The sequence below is a fragment of the Rhinolophus ferrumequinum genome, chromosome 11, assembly GCF_004115265.2.
Source record: "Rhinolophus ferrumequinum isolate MPI-CBG mRhiFer1 chromosome 11, mRhiFer1_v1.p, whole genome shotgun sequence".
NCBI classification, from domain to species: Eukaryota; Metazoa; Chordata; class Mammalia; order Chiroptera; family Rhinolophidae; genus Rhinolophus; species Rhinolophus ferrumequinum.
Genome location: NC_046294.1, coordinates 40,645,066 through 40,664,709, shown reverse-complemented (window position 1 = coordinate 40,664,709; position 19,644 = coordinate 40,645,066). Strand labels below are relative to the sequence as shown.

The window sequence follows — 19,644 nt, the reverse complement described above, 5'->3', positions numbered from 1 at the left end:
CTAGGCACTTGACGTACGCATTGAACACCCACAGTCGTCCACTGGGCCATTTTAGAGATATGGAAACTGAAAAGTCAATGTTCTTGCCCAAGATCACACAATTAGAAGACAACCTGGGTCTACCTGATTCTAGGGACTGAGCCCTAAATTCCAGGGAGAGGCATAATTAGAGAGTTGTGGTCTCTGAGAGCAAACGTTTTAGAAAGATCCCCTGGCTTTCATTGGCTGAAAAACAGGTCTTTGGTCCTTACTGCCTTTTCCTGCCTCTCTTTTTCTCCTCACACTTCCACATTCTCCACCGCCCCACCCCCTTCCCCAGAATGCTTTTCTCTGCTCAGTATCATCCTTATAGTGAAACCTCCACAAGCTGATGACGTCCCCCACTGTTTGGCCATAAGCAACATCTGGGAACATGTGGCTGACCAGCACATCACATCTCTGATATCTCTGCAATGCCCGTCACTGAATGGGCAGCCAGAAGTCAAGACTTCCCTTCTGGGCCTTGGGGGCTGTCGGCCCTGGGCACTGGTCCAGGCTGTATGTTTAAGTTAAAAGTGAGTGTGCTGTATTTAGACCTCACAAGAGATAGCTCAGTCAGAGCCCTTGGAATTCTAGTCGGTGCCAATCCCAGACAAGAGGATTGAACTCTCCATGGTGATCAGGACTGTTGTGTGTTTGTTTTCGTGATGAGGAGCCGTTGAGTCCACCGTGGGATATGGCTGCTCTCCCTGGCCCCCAGGGGAGACAGCTGCCAAGCTCCTCTGAGCCTGGGATGCACAACTGTACAGCGCATGGGAAGAGCATTGCATCAGGATGCAACAGACCAACCGCTTCAGCCCAGAGCATACTAGCTGTCCAGGCAGTGCCTGCCCATAACCTGCCAAGCTTCAGCCTTACACAGAGGAGATGGAAGAGTTATATAAAAGAGTGGGAGAAAGGAGTGAAGTCAGCTTCCTGGGTGCCACCCCCACCCAGCACCTCCCTTCTTAGTTGTAACTTCATGGTTCATAGTTCACTGGGCAGCTCTTCAGACTTGGGGCCGGAGGGGAGCTTTTAGCTTTAAAAACATTACCCTTCTCAGTAATTATATAAAGTGGCTTTCTTTTAAAAAGTTCCCCTAGAAGTCAGGTGGCTGGACTGCAATAGGTTTTCTCAGGGAAGGTTTTCCGAGGTCTTATTAGTGTTCCACTTGTCATTGCCTTATACACTTAACAGTTTCTACCTGCTGAGAGAACTCTCCTGGCAATCTGAGGACAGACCTTCAGAGGGAGTCAGTCAGCAAAGGGATGGAATGGAGGGCTGACCACCACGCAAATGTCTTTCTTTCAAAAATCACCTGTCTGGCCAGCCCCTTTTTTACAAGATTTGATGGCTTGAAATAGAAAAGTCGTCACATCCTGTGGTTGGCAGGTCCATTGATGCCTGAGATCCAAAGGGAAAGAATGAACATCTTTAGTTGGGGATGCTGAGTAAGAGTGACTCTTACCCAGGAATTTTTACACCTTTCTTAGGAGGAGGAACACAGACATTGGAAATGTGTGGTAGCCCATCTCATAAAAACTACCTGAAGAGTAGGAAATGTATTTGAAAATGCACTCTAAGCATCGTCATGACCGTGCTAGGCCACTTAGGTGGCTCAAACTAACCAAAAGAAAACAGGGAAATCAACAATTCATATAAACAGGAAGGTCCAGACACTCAAAATCTGTCCCATCCTCTTTTCTTCCATCTATCTCTTGAACGTTTAGCTTTATTTTGGTGCTATTCTTCTCTCCTGCAAACAGATTTTCTCCATGTTGTTCGCCTCTAGTCCATGTCTTTACAGCTCTGTGACCCAGAGCTATATCTGCCTGCTCGATACTGAAATAAAATCTCAGGGAAGGATTCCAATAGGCTCGCTTCTGGGCTAGTTATTGTGGCCAAAGTCAACGGAGCTGGCCACCACAGTCTTTGGCAGCCCTTTCAAGCATCACATGATTGACAGGAGGGAGGAGCAGGTTCCCAGGGACATGAAGGTGCAAGACTGATAAACAACAGGTGTCCTCTACAGTGACTGTTGGTTTGCGTGCCAGAGGGCACAGGCCCTCTCCATCCCGGCCCTCGCACAGCTTATACTTAGTGCTCAGCTTATATTCCTTGTTGTGAGTCAGGCAAAACAGAGAAAGTGGTCCACCCCACTCTTCCGACATGAACAGGCAAAGTCTTGCTCACACCCCTCATGTAGGTCTCCTTCAGGATAGCCATTGACACTGAGCATCAGCCCAACAGGAAATGCTGGACATCAGCTGATCATGCCGCCATGGCACCCAGGTGTGCCAGGTCCTAGACACGTGGCCACAGGTAGGGTGAGCATGAATGAGATTCAGCCAGAACTCCCACTCGGTGTTGATGTGGACACATCTCAGCACCATCTGCAGTGAATCTGAGCTTCAGAATTTCATGAGTATTTATCAGCTCCTACCACGTGCTAAGACTGTGCTGTTCCCCTCATGCCAGCTGTGTGTGTGTGTGTGTGTGTGTGTGTGTGTGTGTGTGCGCGCTGATGGTGGGCGCAGATTGATGACCGCTGTTTGGGAAAGAAGGCAGGTGCCAGGGGATAGGGAGAAGAACTGCAACGTGACTAATGCAGTGACTTCGATGCCAATTACATAATCGAACTTGGAATCGGTGTTTATTATCGATTATTATTTCTGAGGGTTTGGTCAGGCACAGAAGAATTCTTTCCCTGGGCGTGATCCGTTTGGATAAGAATGGAGTGAAGCAAAGATCAGGCCACATGAACTCTTTCAGGACTAATAATGGGCTCTGTACTAGGAGAGCACCTGATCCTATGCCCCATTCAGTTGTGTAACGTGTCTGGGAAAAACAACCTGGAAGAAAGTGCAATACATAATTAGGTACGGGAATTACTATAATCACAGAATTGGAGTCGTATCATTTATTTTATATGTACCTTTAATGCTAGAAGGTACTTGAGAGACTGGTGTGTATAATCTCTGCATTTGACGGGTGACAAACAAGCTATTTGGCTAAAACTAATGGGCGGCATTGCCAGGATTTGGGCTCTATTTACTGGTTTGCTCATATATACTTTTGTTTACTCATTCATTACATATTCCCAGTGCCCTCTACCTTAGTAGGTGTTTAACAGGGGAGATGGTTTGAAAGATTAATCAGAAGTGGTTCTTACTTGAACTTTCTATAGAAGAGACAGAAATGCCATTATTTCCGTCACGTAATCATCTATTCACTTAATGATTTATGAGTTGAATAATTATTGAGCAGCTATTAGTGCCAGGCATTTATCTAGGCACCTATCAGCCACTTAATAGCTCTATGGCCTTCAACAACCTACTAAAATAAATCTCTGATCCCCAGTAGCGTTCTCTGTAAAATGAGGATAATAATGGTATTTCATGGACTTGCTGTGATGACTAAATAAGTAGAATGCTGCCTAGTACATAGCAAGTGATCAGTAAATGTTTAGCCATTATTATCATCAGTATCCTAAGTGTTGTGAGAGAGGTGCGTACACTGTTCTGCAGGAGTATGGGTGACTGGGATAGTCTGGGAATCCTTCCTGGAAGACGAGGTATGATTTGGGGCTTGACACATGAGTAGGAGTTAGCCATACGTTGCTGAGGAAAGAGCTAGAGGGAACACAGGCAGAGAGATCAAATCTAGGCAGAGTGTGTTCATGAACTGGAAATGAAGGTGCATGTGGGGACATGTGAGAGGGTGAGAGCCAGAGAGAGCTGAATGGATGGATGGCAGGAGGAGACCAGAGAGAAAGGCCTCCAGGAGCCAGATTGTGAAGATGGAGTCCTGCAGTCAAACAGAGGACCTGGAGGACCATTGAGTATGAGCCCCGATTCTCAATCCAGGGTTCTTGCCACCACCCTCCCTAGTGTGGCTCAATAATTATGAGTAACCAATTCAGGCTAGAAGGCATTTGTACAGCACTGTCATAAAAACACGCGTGCAGGAAATGAATCATGGACTCTTTTGTCACCAGCAAACGTGGGGCTAGCCTGTATAATGAAAACTCTTGCATTAACCTGTGGAAAGGAAATGTCTGTATTTTGTGAGCATCCAGCAGGGTCACCCCACACCTTTTGCTCCTGAACATGACCCCTGCTCATTTTTGCCTCTGCAGTGGCTCCTCAGTGGGGTTAGCCAAGGCTGCCAAATGCATGTGGCCCAACTCATGCTGTGGTTTCTGAGCTGCAGAGGGAAGCAGGGAGGCTGGGTGGGAGATTGGGAGGGCTGGAGCTGGAGCTGGGAGCAGAAGGCTGCTATCTCCTGGCCTAGATAAGCCTATCTGACATTCCGGACCTCTGAAATCATCCACCGCAGCCCCCAAAGCCAGGCTCCACTGCACCGCTGGGCCATGCATGCCAAGTACCGCTTTGCCTAATATGGACAGTTGCAGACAAAACCGGTAGAGCAGAAGATAGTCTCCGGGGTGTGAAATTCTGTCCCAGTTGAACAAAAAAGCTTAGATGGACTCTTCATTTGTCCACTTACCTGACAGTGGACTCCTGGCACTGCTGCGTTAGACACGGTCATGCCCAGGTGATCAATGCAGTTGTGTCCTTTGCTCTACTTGTCATCGCAACTTCACATGGAGTGTGTGGGCTTTGCGTGAATGTGTGTGTTGGATATTACATGTGAGCTTGAGTAAAACCAATTCCTAACAATATTAAACTGAGTTGAAAAAAACTCATTTTTGGCTGTCTTCATAAGAAATGGTTGATCTGGGTTCACTGTGGTTCATTTTATAAATACGTGTATGAAAAAGACCTCTTTGTCTTTTTAGGAAAATGACTAATTAGTTTTCTTTAATTAAAAAAGAAATGCATGCTCACCATAGAAAAATAATTCAAGCACGGCAAGAATATATACTGTCAAGTGTCTTCCACAGGCCCCCAGGTCCGCTCCCTAGAAGCAGCCACTGTCCCATTTCCAGTGTATTCTTCCTGGAAGTCTCTACATGTGCATGCTTGCATGTGTGTGCGTGAGTGCATATGGATATGTGCATCCCCCTTATTTTTAATGGAATTATTTTTTTTTACGTATTTATTGTGTATCTTGCTTTATTCACTCAAAAATGTATCTTGGAGATTGTTTTATATCAGTACAGAGGGCTCTAACCCATTTATTATTTTCACAGCTTTTTATGGCTTCCCATTTTGTGGCTAGATCATAATTTATTTAACTGCTTGGATTGTTTCCAGTCTATTGCCATTTTAAACAGTGCTGCAGTATACTTCCTCAGACGTACATGCTTTGTATGCACGGCAAAGCGTTGCTACCGGATAGATTGTGAGAATTTCAGAGTAAAGGCTACGTGCATTGCATTATGGATACTATAGACATTGTCAAAATCTCTTCCTGGGGCTTCTTCCAGCAGACACTCCCTCCTTAGCTGGAGGATGCTAAGGAGAGTCCTTCTCTAAAAAAGAGCTACATGTTGGCTACTTGGATTTCCTTGGCCTTGCTGAGGAGGCATTGGGATGGACACGCTCTGAGTCCTGGAGTCTGGGCTGGGTGACCTTGAACGGGGCCACTGAGCGAAGAGCAGTCCAGCAGGAATATGGTGGGGACGCTGTCAACCCTGTAACACTCACGGTCACCGCATTACTGTTACCACCCAACATTGCTCAGTGCTTTGTAATTGAAAACATTGTTGCATATACATGGTTTCATTAAGAAGTTTGCTCTATCCAATAAGGTGAATGCTCTTTAAAAGAAGAACACATACGAGTGTAGACTATATTTCATCAGAGAATGGGAGCTTTTAGAGCCCTGGCCTAGGGATGATCTTTGAGAGCCCAGTACTGTTTGTGCTGCTGAAAAGGGGCCTGTTCCAGGCCTAGCTAAGTCGTTCTCTTTATGATTGAGTTTTAGCAAGCATCACCTCCTCTGGGGAGTCCTCCCTGAACTCTTTTCCACTTCTTCCGTCTTTATCCCACCCCAGTCTGGGTTTGGGGCTCCACGTGGGCTCCCAGACTCTAGTGCTACCAGATCTCACAGATCAGCACCCCTCATTGACTGCTTTTTTTTTCTTCTTCTTTCCTCTTTCACACTCACTGTGAGCAACCTGTGAACAGGGACTATGTCTGGCTCATCCCTGTGTCTTGAGCACCCAGCCCAGGGCTTGGACAGGGAAGCTGCTCAGGGACTAGATAAATTAACTCTGCAGCTCAAGAGGCTTCTTTCTGGAGCTGTACAGGTAGTATGCTATGTAATGTAACATACATAGTTCTTTCTAGAGCTGTACTGGGTGAGTCCTAGTATTTCCAAGCCTTGATAGTGGCTTTGCAGAAGCCAGTACCAGCCAATCCCTTTATTGCCTTATTTAAGCATCTGTCCAAATTGGCATCGAAGCATTGCTCTCTGAACTTCCTTTTCCTGTGGTGTGAGGACGATGACCGCAGCCTTGTCTGGGCCTTGACTAGCATCTGGCTATTTGTGGAGCTTCCAAGGGGCACAGGGAAATTGGCGAATAGGCCTGGGAGGCTGAAGGGTTGGGCCTTCTTTTTCTTAGAGAAAAAAGAAAACCCTCTTGCAGTTCCTGGCCCACCCAGGGTAGCACAAGGCCTTAGGGAATCTCTGGCTAAGATTATCCAAATAAATGTGTACACGGGGCAGGGCAAGAGGAAACCATGAAGCCGTTTCGTGCTCTGCTTCCCAGACTGGGAGGGATCCCCTGGCTGCCCTCTTTCCTGCTCATCCGAGATCCTCTCTCTGCTTTGCTTTTTTTCACAATAATTAAAAAAAAAAAAATACCTTGGAGATCAGTGTCTTCCATGGGAGGGAATTTTTTGCTTTGTGTTAATATATCTGTTTATCTCCTACTTAGCTGGGTGAGGCTCCAGGCTGAGTTCAGCCTCCCGCCATCACGGCTCAGGTCCTGGGCGGTTCACTGGACCCAGGCTTTAGGTTGTTCTCCCTCTGAGTACATGAGGCCTGAACTCAGCTGCAAGTAACTGAAACCTGACTTCAGAGACTTCAACAAATAAGTTATTTTTTTACCCAGATGTCAGGAGAGAGATGGTGGCTGGAGGTTCAGTGGCTATATCCTCTTCAATTCTCTAGGCCAGTGCTGTCCAATAAAAGTATAATGTAAAATGTTCTAGCAGTTACATTTACAAAGGGCAAAGAAATGGTGAAATTGATTTTAAGAATATATTTTATTAAACCTAACATATCCACAATACTAGCATTTCAACATGTAGTCAATATAAAAAAAAGTCATTGAGATAGTTTATGTTCTTTTTGCGTTAAGTCTCTGAAATTCTGTGTGTGTTTTACTGTTCAGCTCACTTCAGACTAGCCACCTTTCAGATGCTCAAATAGCTACATGTGCCTCATGGATTTCGAGCAGCTCTAGGCTTTTCCCTCATGCTTGTTACTTTGTTGTCACAAGATGATAGCCATCTTCCCCTCTAAATCAGCCGTTACATCTGCTTCAGAGGCAGGAAGAAGGTAGGGGCTGCTCTAGCTGCACACATTGCCTTATCACGTGGGCCAGGGCGTTCCCAGGAACCCCACTAAGATACTAACTCCATGGGGGAAGGACTTTTTGTCTACGTAGTCTTTGCTGTTCCCCAGCACCTAGGATAAAGTCGGATGCATAGTAGGTATTTGCCTCAGGTTGAGTTCTTCAAAAGCAGATGCTTAGAATGTATTTGTAGAGTAAAATGTTTATTCGCCATCAACACCTGTGAAAGGAACTGGGGAGGAAACAGGACTGGGCTGAAGAACTCAAACTGTGTACAAGAGAACCAAATGCCTGCAGGTTCAAGCAATTGGATCTTTTCCTCCCTGGCCTTTTAGCAAATGAGTTTTTGTAAGAGATAAGGGAGGGAGGCCTTACAAACCTCAGGCGGTGTGGGACTGTCCGCTACGAGCTATCAGCTCTCTATAGAATACATTTAACATATACACCAAGAAAAGTATTGTACTGTCTAACAAACAGTTAAAGAATTGTGTGCTTAAGGGGAGTGAGTTGTAAATATAATAGTATTTACATGTATTCTTTGATGTATGATACATAAAATTATATTACATAAAATCTCAGCTTAAACTTCTACGCAGCATCTTGGAAAGAAAAAACAAATATGCTGTAACTTCAGAACCTGTTCAGAGCCTTCAGCTGTATGTAACATATTCTACTGCCACCTGGCATATACCACTTGTCCTCTTATGTGCTAATGAGATATAAATACAAGGTAGCAAGCTGTCGTCAAAGGTTTGTCCATGGGAATTCAGCAGTGGCAACATTTTTATTCTTGGATCCTTTCTCCAGGGAAAGCTGTCTAAATCTGAGAAACATACCTGGGACAATTCCTTTTCGTCCAAATCTACAGAACAAGTCAGGAGAGTTTCCTTTACCCCTTTACCCGAGGAGCTGGCACACCAGATGTTTACTCTGCAGCAGTTTATTACTCTGTTGCTTTTTTTTTTTTTAAGGAGGATGCAACTTTTTTTAAAGGAGAACGTCCTCCTCCTTTTTTAAGGAGGACGTGGCCCATGAAGGGTTCGAACCAACAACCTTGGTGTTATTAGCACCACACTCTAACCAACTGAGCTAATCGACCATGTCATGCTCTCTCTTGCTTTAAGAAAATGAACTCTTTCATTTACTCTTCTTCTTTCCTTTCTTTCTTTTTTTTTGCATTCCTGATATTTTTTTTATTGTTGTAAAATATATATACAACATAAAAATTGCCATTTTTAGTGTATAATTCAGTGACAGTAATTACATTCACATAGTGTTGTGCAATCATCACCATTTTTTATTTGCAAAATTTTTCATTGCCCAAAACAGAACCTCTGTACCCTTAAGCAATACTTCCCTATTCTCTCCTCTCCCCAGCACCTGGTAACTTCTAATCTACTTTGTTTCTATAAATTTTCCTATTCTAGATATTTCATAAGTGGAGTCACTTGGCAAGATCTTTTTAAGATTCATCCATGTGGCAGTATTTAGCAGAACATAATTCTTTTTTCAATTTTAATAATATATTTTATTTAACCCAACAAATAAAAAAATACTATCATTTCAATGTGCAATCACTATAAAAGTTATTAGTAGGATATTTTACATTTTTGTTCTAGGCCATTGAAATCTGGTCTATATTTTACTCTATTAGCACATCTTAATTTGGATGCTAAACTTGAATCAGAAATACTTAATCTGTATTTAGATTTCATAAAATTTACAGCTGAAAAAGTAGATTTGCATATCCAGGTTATTCCAATCAGACTTAAAAGTTTTCTAATAACTGAATCAAGTATGGATTTTTTAAAATTTTGGTAAAATATACATGACATAAAATTTGCCATTTTAACCATTTTTAAGCATACAGTTCAGTGGCATTAAGCACTTTCACATTGTCATGCAATCATCACGGCATCCATCTTTCAAACTTTCTTCATCATCTCAAACTGAAACTTCTCAAACTGTACCCCTTAGACAATAATTCCTCACTCTCCCCTCCCTCCAGTCCCTGGCAATCACCCCTTTACCCTCTGTCTCTATGGAATTTGGCTCTAGGTACCTTATGTAAGTCGGATCAGACAGTATTTGTGCTTTTGTGATTGGCTTCTCACTTAGCAAAATGTCCTCGAGGTTCATTCATGTGGTAGTATGGGTCAGAATCTCCTTCCTCTTTAAGGCTGAATAATGCTCCATTACATGGACAGACCACATTTTGTTTATCCTTTCATCTGTTGAGGGACACTTGGGTTGTTTCCCCCTTTTGGCTGTTGTGAATGATGCTACTGTGACCACTGTCGTGAGTATCTGCTCGGGTTCCTGGTTTTAATTGTTCTCGGCATGTACAGAAGAGGAGAAGTACTGAGTCATACGGTAATTCTGTGTCTAACTTTTTGAGGAACCACCATGCTGTTTCCACTTACTCTTATTTTGCAAATTGCCAACTCTGAGTCAAAATTTTCACAATTATTAATTCATTCAAAAAGTCGTTTTGAGTGTCTGCTATGTGCCAGGCATCAGGGCTACAGCAGTAAAGGAAACAGACAAAATCCCTGCCCTCTTAGAGTTTACATTCTTCTCCGTGAGAGACAGACAATAAACCAGTGTGTGTGGCCTGAGTGTGTGAGCCTGGGTGCATGTGCACGTATGTGTGTGGTGGCAGTGGTGGTGGGAAGAAAACAAAGCAAAGTGAGGAAGACGTGGCTGCCCCAAGCAGTGGTGGGTCACAGGCTTACATTGCATGTGCTGGGAGGGCTTCTATGAGATGGTGACATTTGAGCAGAGACCTAGAAGAAGTGAAGGTGTGACTTTTAGAGGGAAGAGATTTCTAGACGAAGAAACAACGGCAGGCACAGATACTGAGTGTCAGTGTGCTCAGTGTGTTCTTGAAACAACAAGGAGCCCGATGTGGCTGGAGGAGCCAGGCTGGAGGTGGTAAGATATGGGTCTAGAAGGGGTGTGGGGGGCCCAGGTCTGTGGGCCTTAAAACCATTGGAAGGACTTTTACTCTGAATGAGATGTAAAGTCAAAGGAGACTTTTGAGCTGAGAGGCACGTGATCTGACTTCCTCATGAAAGGAATTATGAAATCTCAGAGGTGAAAAAAGTGAAGGTAGACCAAAGTCTCTCCCATCTGTGAACAACAACCATCTCAAGCTGAAGGAATTTATTGCATCCTTTGCTTGTCATGTCTTAGAGGAGCTGCTCGTTCTTTCCCCATAGGCCAGCAGACGAGGGACGGGCTGAAACCAGCCTTGTTGTCCAGGTTGGGGCAGGCCTGGGCATTCTGGTTCAGTCTCCTCAGAGGGAGAGAATCCTCCTGAATGTCCACAGCACGTAACACTACCCAAGAAGGAGTATTTTTCATTAATTTACGCATTCCCTCATTCATTGAATGACTGCCATCTAAGTGCCAGTTCTCTGTGCTGGGCACCAGACAGAAGGATGAAGACAGCACAGAAGGCCCCCGCACTGCTGGAACTTTCTTCCTGTCCAGTTGGGAGACAACAGAAACACACAAAGATACTTTGGCCATGTCATCCCAAGAAGGACATTGTGTTACGGCTGTTGTGAGAGGGAGATCTGGGGAGGGAAGTTGATTCTAGACAGGGTGGCAGAGAGGTGACATTTAAGCTGCGATCTGCAGGTGAGAAGCAGCCAGCCAGCAAAGACTGGTTGTTCAGAGAGGACAGTGAGAGCAAAGGCCATGAGGTGGGAAAGCTAAAGCTCTTGGCCGGGTGGAAGAAGCAGCCAGGCAGCCAAGAGGGACCTGGAGTGAAGAGAGCAAGTGTGAGAGTGGTGGGAGATGAGGTCGGGGGTGGGGGCAGGCAGGAGGCAGGTCGTGGAAGGGCCTTTCCCTTCGTGGCAGTCCATTGTAGCAAGTTTCGGTTTTATTCCAGGCACTCATTTGGAACACCAGCTCCATTGCTCAGCAACTCAGCAATGTGACCTTGCCTCCTGGAGCCTGTTTCTTCACCTATGACATGGAAATAATACTAATAAATTACTGCCTCATAGGGCAGGGCTGAGGGTTCTATGCACAATGCTCATAAAGCGTGTAAGATCCTGGTTACTGTTAATGCCCCCCTTCTCCTTAAAACTAGCCTATTGGATTGGGGACACGTCTTTTTTTGACCTACATTTGAAAGTTGCCTTCACATTCTTTCTCCTTTTCCATGGGACGTATGTAGTGTTCGCCAAGGGCTTTTCTCTGACTCCTTTTGCTTCTACCGGGTATGCTTCCTGAGGCAAATCTCAGCTACCAGCTGTGTCCTCCTCATGAAGATGACTCTCTACATTCGTGTCTCTGGCCCTTACCTCCCTCTTGCACACTATGACCTCACTTAGGTGCCTCACGGACATCTTCACGATGGCCTTCGGGCACCGTGAAACCACATTCACCATCTTCTTTCTGAAACCTGCTTCTCTCCTCTGTTTCTTCAAGTCCTGAAACCTCAAAACCCTGCAGTCACGCAGGACTCCCAGCTGGTCTCCACCCGGTCCTGCTGCACCTTCCTTTGCACGTTTATTCATATTCTTCCCCTTCCCTCCATCCCCACTGCCCCCATTTTGGTGAAGGCCCTAATCTCTTACCCAAGTGACTCCAGTTGCCAGCCTCTGAGCTCTCAGAGCCTTTCCTCCCCTCCAGCCCAGCCACCGATCCCTGCAGAATCGTCCTTTCGAGCACGGAGCTGACTGTGGCTCTTTGCTTCAATTCCTGGCTCCCAAGCACTGTGCTAAGTGACGGTTCCACCTTCAGCCTGGCCTGGGGCCCTGTCTTTACTCCTCGTCTCCTACCCCACCAGCCCTGTTCCAGAACTCCCTTCTCACATGCCCTCTACTAGCCACACTCCCCTCTTTGCTCTCAGCTCCTTCTCCTCACTGCGTCGGGCCAGCGTTCCTCCATTTCCAGTGTCCAACCTACTGAAAACCCTCTCCTCAGAGGCCCCCAACCCTTAAAGCTTCCACCTCCCACGTCACCCCAGCAACCATTCCCAGGGACACACCCAGGCGTTTGCCCCCACCAAAACTCTCCACCTAAACTCTCATTTGGAATGCTCCTGTCTCACAACAACTCTTAAGCTGCTGCTTCTGTCACTGTGTCACTCTCACCAAACCTGCTGCCAACCTAGGTTTTCATCCTTGGTTGAAAGCTCCTCCCTTTTCTACCCATCCATCAGCCTCGCCTTCCCTTGCCTTCATTTTCTTACCCAGCTGAAGCCTGTGTTCTCTCTGTGCGGTCGTCTTTAGCAGCTTCTCAAAGTCCTTCCTTAGGAGGTCTGACTCTACCTCGGTGCTGTCTTCGAGGGCTGCCTGGCACTGCTGGAGAAAGTAGCAGCGCTCAACAGGATGATCTCTACCAAGCTCTGATGACTCACTGCTCAGCATCTCAGTGCTGCTGGGACAGCCTTTGAAAAAGGCCAGCCTATTGTCTGTCTAAGTTGTTGCCATCCTTTATCTGCCTCTGTATCCTTCTGTCCTGTTCCTTTAAGTAACCCTCCGACTTCTCACGAAAACCAGTTGTCCTCAGCTCTGTTTCTTCTTCCCTTCTCGACCAAATTCCTGGGGAACATCATCTCTGTACTCCTTGCTCCCATGGCTTCATCTCCCTCTTATTCCCAACCCACTGTAATCTGGCTTTACAAGTATTCCCACTGCGCCAGCAGAAATGCTCTTTCCAGGGTCACGGGGGGTCTTGGAGTGAGCCCAGGCTGTGATTACCTCATGGCCTCTTTCACACACTGGACATGGGAAGTCACCATCTCTTTGAAATTATTCTCCTTACAGAGACGCCTAGGGATAGCCAGGAGCCCTGGTCCCTGAAGGAGGGGAGAATGTGGGTTATGCTTCTTTGCAAGGAATTATAAACCTAAGGATTAACAGGTTCAAACTCTCCCAGTGTTGTCATAATTTTCTTGGCAGGGAGGTTTTCCATGAAGAGCACGTCCTTGGCCTCTCTGCTGATGCTGCCGAGCTCGGCGACAGGTGTGCGTGGCATGGATTTATGATCCCTTCCAGTGCTTTAGGAGCCTCTGATATTTCTCCCGCTCAGATTTACTCTAGGGCTCCAGATCACACTGAATGACTTTAGCATTCAAAAGAATTTAGTGATCCATCATAATGGCGTAAAGCTTTTCTACTTACAAAGTGGCTTTGCATTCAGTATCTTATTTGATTTCCACTACAACTCTGGGAGGTCAAAGGGCTGACATTATCATCCCCACTTTACAGATGAGGAAACAGAGGCTTAATTGGGATCAAGGAGTTGCCTGGAATTTCAGGCAATAATTTCAATGAATTCCATCACTTGCCTAGAATGTCAGGCAATCAATTCAGGAATTTCAGGGGATAAATGGAAGAATGCAAGAATGCTTAAAACCAGGGTCCCGGACCTTAGTGCCCAGGTGAGAGACCTTTGTTTGCGGACTTTAGTGTAGACAGTGTCTCTCAGAAAGATCTGAAGTCCATCGTACCTCGAACCACACCATGTCTTCAACCTTACTATTGGGTGTTAAGGATACAGGGGGCGCAGACATTATTCTTACCTTTATTTTCAAAAGAAATCCTGCCTGAAATGTTTAAGGTGAGCAACAGCATTACTCTATATTTATGAATTGACCATTTCAGAACTTCACATTTGAGTGTTTGCTTATTAGAGGTTTTCAGTTAACATCCTGGCACCATGAAACTTCTGATGGATGAAGTAGTTGGACATTTGGGGTTAAGGATGGCATTTGCAGGTTTATATCAGCTTCAGCATCTCATTTATTTTGTGTTGTTTACACAGATTTAAAATAGGGAGTTTCAAGTAAAATAGTTTCAAGTTAACAGCTTGCTTTGCAATCTCTCCAATTATAATAATCCAGAAACTCAAATGTGTACTAGGTACATGTGTCTAACTGTATTTAAGATTCAACTTTGAAATCTTAGTGAATTACTTAGTGAAGTGAATTACCCACTTCAAAGAGTTATTGTTTAGCTTAGTAGGGAGCCCACAATATTGGCAAATTTGATAAAATTTGAAAAAATGTGACAAAACATTCAGTAAGTGGTAACTTACTATTTCACCCTAGAGGTTTAAGGACAGGGTTAACCACTGTCCCCCATGCTGGAGACTCATGGCAATGCTGGTCCGGTATGTTTGTTTGCTTGTTTTTGTTTTTTATATGGTGGTTGCATCACTTTTTTTGCTTCATTTTTTTTTATAGCAGTTTTAGGTTCGCAGCAAAATTGAGGGGAAAGAACAGAGATTTCCCTCTGCCGTTGCCCAGCCTCCCGCAGCTTACATTATTACAACAGATGAACCTACATCGATACATTCTAATCACCCACAGTCCACAGTTTGCGTGAGGGTTCCCTCTTGATGGTGTACATTCTGTGGGTTTGGACAAATGTAGAATGCAAGGTATCCACCCTTATGGCGTCATACAGAGAATTGTCTTTGCCCTAGAAAGCCTCTGTCCTCTGCCTATTCATCCATCCCTCTGCCCAAACCCCTAGCAACCTTTTTTTTTTTTTTCACTTTCTCCGTAGTTTTTTGACATTCTTTTCCAGAATGTCTTATAGTTGGAATCATATCGTAGGTAGCCTTTTCAGATTGCCTTCTTTCACATAGGCATATGCATTTAAGTTTCCTCACTGTCTTTTCATGAATTAGTACCTCATTTCTCTTTAGGGCTGAATAATCTTCCATTGTCTGGATGTATTACACCGCAGTTTGTTTATTCATTCTCCTACTGAAGGACATTTTGGTTGCTTCCAAGTTTTGGCAATTATGAGTAAAGCTGCTATAAATATCCTTGTGCAGGTTCTTGTGTGGACATAACTTTTCAAATTCTTTGGGACAATACCAAGGAGCCTGATTGTTGGATCCTATGGTGAGAGTACGTTTAGTTTTGTAAGAAACCACCAAACTGTCATCCAAAGTGGCTGGTACCATTTTGCATTCCCACCAGCAGTGAGTGAGAGTGCCTGTTGCTCCACATTTGGTGTTGTCAGCATTCCAGATTTTGGCCATTCTAACAGGCCTGTAGTGGTATCTCACTGTTCTTTTAATTTGCATTTGCTTGATGACATAGGATGGGAACATCTTTTCATGTGCTTATTTGCCATCTGTAGTGTTAAGAAGTTTTTTTTAATTTTAGGAGTCTGTGAACTTGGATGCTGGAAAAAAATCCTTATCTTACTAACCTCTAACTAAAATGTAGCACTTCCCCCAATCATGAATGTAGGCAGCTTGTGACTTTGTCACCAATGGAAATCACAGACATTTTCATTTATCTTTGCAGTTGTTACAGATATCTCAATCTCTATTTACACTTATTACTATTCAGAAATTATGTAAGGTATTAGACCTGCAACTAGATCTTATTTAATATACCATTATGCGTGTTGAATATGTTAACATTTAGTTTTATGTGTTTAAAGATATTATTCTGAGAAGATATTCATCGACTTCACTGGGCTTCCAAAGTGACCCGTGGCATAGAAATTGTTAATAATCCCTGGTCTGATACAATAGCTGGGAGCGAGGGGTCAAGAGCTGCCCGTGGCCTGTCTGTCTGCGGCAGGGGGGCCTGTAGGGAAGAACCCAGGGGGCACCCGGCTCAAATCGCGGCTCCTCCAGTTACTACTTTGTGACCCTGGGCCAATCACGTTGGTAGCTTGAGCCCCAACTTCCTCATGTGTAAAGCAGCAGTATGAAAGCATACCTTACTGGCTTTAACACAAGAATCATTCCTGACATGTAGGGACATCAGTTCCTCTCTCCCTTCCTCCCTGCTCCGTGTGTCTCCTCTTGTGTGACATGGGAGGTTTTAGTAGATGGCCTCTCTAAGGTCTCTCTTAAATGTGTTGTTGCTTGTCTCTCTCTCTTAATTAAGGTCAAACCAGACAGTCTGTTGTCGTTCCAGTCAGAGCTGGTGTCTTCATGCCCGCAGGACTGCCCGTCTCCTTTCCCGGAGCAGCAGTGAGAACCAGAGGCTCTCAGACTTTTCCGGCCTTCCTGCCGTCCACCTTGGCTTTCCCTGGCTCACCTCCAGGCTGAGCTCACGGGTTGGGAATGCGTAGGCCGATCCCCTGATCCCTGGAGTGCCTGTGAGAGGGCCTTTGGTGGAACATGTTCTTAGAACAGTCCCCACACTTAGCGTCTGGGACAGCTGACAGCAGACCTGGGAAACCCATTAATCATTGTCCTCGGTGGCCCTGCAGACCCACGTCCACTCTTACTGCTTCTCCATCTGTTGTTTCATGCTGACTGTTCTTAGGTGGAAAAAAGGGAGCCTATTGTTGTCTTGGTGAGAAGGTGCTAAAGTGACGGAATGCTTCTTTGTGCAGGAAGTTAGGAACGGGGGTGGGGGAAGTGGCTGGATGCCATCATGAAACCATATCCTGCTCCTTTCTTGTTTTTCTTAATTAAGCTCTGAATCAAAAAAGCCTTTGTGGTCACTGGGTCCAGATGACATATACTGTGGTTTTGTTTTTCAGGTTATTTAACTGTCCTGGTCCTTGAAGTCATATTCTATTCCAACTCAATTTTTAGAGGAGGTGAAAATATACGGTGTGCCCGGCTGATCACTGCACTATCTGTTAAAATGATGGCGAGAGTCTCAGCCTGATGGGCACCCATTTGGAGGATAGCAGGGGAGGAAAATTGTCTATACTCTCCATGTCCTCCTCCCTGTCCCAGCCCAGACATAGGGTCTCCACTTCAGCTCCGGGCCCACAACTAACCACCTATGCTCTGCATAGGCCTCTGAGAGAATGGAGCGGGAGGAAGAAAATGTTTCTGAGACCAAATTGAGGCAAGAGGGGTTGATGGTGTGTCTTGTATCTTCAGTATCGCTGGTAGGATGCTGGCTGGGGACTGTTGAGGTGAAAGGGGACCTTTTGCCCCAGGACGTAGGAGTTAGGTGTTCCGAGGGTTCTACGGAGACAGACTGCCCTCAAGGCTCTCACTTCTTCATGCCAAAAAGTGGGACAGTGGAGCTGTGCCTGCGAGCCTGGTTTTTGGGGTCAGACTAACCTAGGTATGCATCTCACTTATGCTGTGTGACTTTTGGCTTGTAACTTAACCTCTCTGTGCCACAATGTCTTCAATTGTAAAATGGGGAAGATAATGGTACCCAACTAATTGGGTGACTGTGAGACCTGTATAAATTATTATACATAAAGCCCTTAGAACACTGCCTGACACATCATGGTCATTATTACTGTTTGTCAGGGGAAAAGGAATCTGGACGGGGGGGTCTTTATCCCTTGGCTTCCTCCTGCCCTCTGAGCTGCTTCTTGTCCACCTTCTCCCTAGTGGTTAAGTATGAGTGTCTGTGTCCCAGAGGAAGGCCTCCCTGCAGGTCCTAACCCCTTGGCATACCTACCTAACGAGGCTGCAGAGTTGGTGCTCAGCTGCTTCTCTGAGATTCTAGCTCAGGAGAGATAAAGGCCAATTTTCAGTCTGTCTGCGGGACACCTAGCTCCTGAGTGTCCTTCCCCATTGTCTGTCCCAGAGAATGTCTGACATTTGGGTTTCGTGATGAAATTGTCTAGGCTCTCTAAGAGGTTTCACAAATACATTCCAGACGTTGTATTAAACCAAGCCCACTGCTGGCCTTCCTGTTTTTGTCCTGACACAAGAATGAGCTTGGCGGAATGGCGTTAGGGATCCCTCACATCAGTCTGTCGGGGATGGGGATTGAGTGGAGTTTAATTTAGGGGCTGGTAACAGTGGGAACTACCCCTACTGGGCACTGTAGTCTTTAATTGCCCATTAAGCCTCAGCCTCTAGATGCTCAGAATCTCTCCAGTTAGCTGGGCCTTCGGAATCTTTTTGCCTTAGGAGCTTTCAGGGCAAGAGGAGAGGCAGGAAAGCTTCATGTGGCCTAGAAAGTTTTAAAAAGGCTAATGGCCAAAGGAAAGGCTCCTTACCTGCCTCCCTCAAGATTCCTCCTGCTTATATGACATGTTTGTAAAGGGCTGAGAACAATGATTAGCTTTCATTCAGCAGGACCATAATGGCAGTGTTCTAGATGCTGGAGAGAAAGCCGTGAGCACTCAGTAAATAGTGGCTGCTAGAATAAAAACCATTACTATTTAGTGCAGAAGGGAACAGTGGAGAAATATTCACACTTTACTGGTTCCAGAGCACTTCCCCACACAGAAGACCTTCCTTGCCCATGTCCTTTCCTTTCTTTTTTTTTTTTTAAATTTATTGGGGTGACAATTGTTAGTAAAATTGTCCTTTCCTTTCGTCCTAAGCCTTTCCTGTTTCCTTCCGGTCCAGATGACAGAATCTGGCCATCTCAGAGCCATGCCCTGCTGTGTAGCCCAGGGCTGGGTTGGAGCCTCCTGGCAGCTCTCCGATGTGTATAGCTATTACTGGTGCCGTTCCATGGATGAGCAAACTGAGGCTGGAGGAGAATAGGGCCTGACTGTGCTGCTCAACTCTCCCAGGGCAGGCAGCAAGGATACCCAAGCCCATATGCATGGTGTGAAAACAGAAGCTCGAGGACCCCGGAGGCTTGGAGAAAGCAAAGCGTGACACCCTTACAGCCTGCCATGCTTCCTCTGAGCTGCTGCAGCTGGAATCCCAACCCACCACCTGTAGTCCTGTTTCCAAAATCCTGCCAAAGACTTTGAAATTCTACACCTTCTTCAGCCTATCCTCCCAAGCACATAGTAGGTGCTTAGCAGAGGAGTCCTGGAACTAGAAGGCGGGTCCAGTTGCTTTGACTAAGGCCCCGTTCCTAGCACTGGTAGGGTTTCCTGTCCTACCCACTTAGCGTGGGAGGTGGAAGCCCTCTAGGCAGCTGCAGGGAGTCTCTCCTTTATGGGAGTAACTGGGGCCTGCGCTTTTGCTGGAAACTGTGGGAAGAGACAGAGAGTTCTCCAGTGCTTAAAAAGTGGGTTTTGAAAAACAAACAAGACCTTGCCTACGCAGGGATGAAGCAGAGGTTAGACATGTTTGTGTTGTTTTTTTTTTTGGCTTAGTTGATTAACAGACTAAGAGGAACTCTGTAAGTGGGCTTTAGTCTCTTTGAAAGAGGTCCATAAGCTTGTCTAGAGGACAATGTATTATCTGTATTAAGAGTAAATGTAATAACTATCGTTTGTAAAAATGCTTTATAATTTATAAAGCTCTTT

The 19,644-nt window shown here is 45.4% G+C and overlaps 1 protein-coding gene across 15 annotated transcripts in view; it reads left to right on the top strand.

Moving 5' to 3' along the window:
- Positions 1 to 19,644, top strand: part of MICAL2 (microtubule associated monooxygenase, calponin and LIM domain containing 2) — a 207,570-nt gene that overhangs the window by 50,397 nt on the left and 137,529 nt on the right. The gene's annotated exons all lie outside the window — the stretch shown is intronic.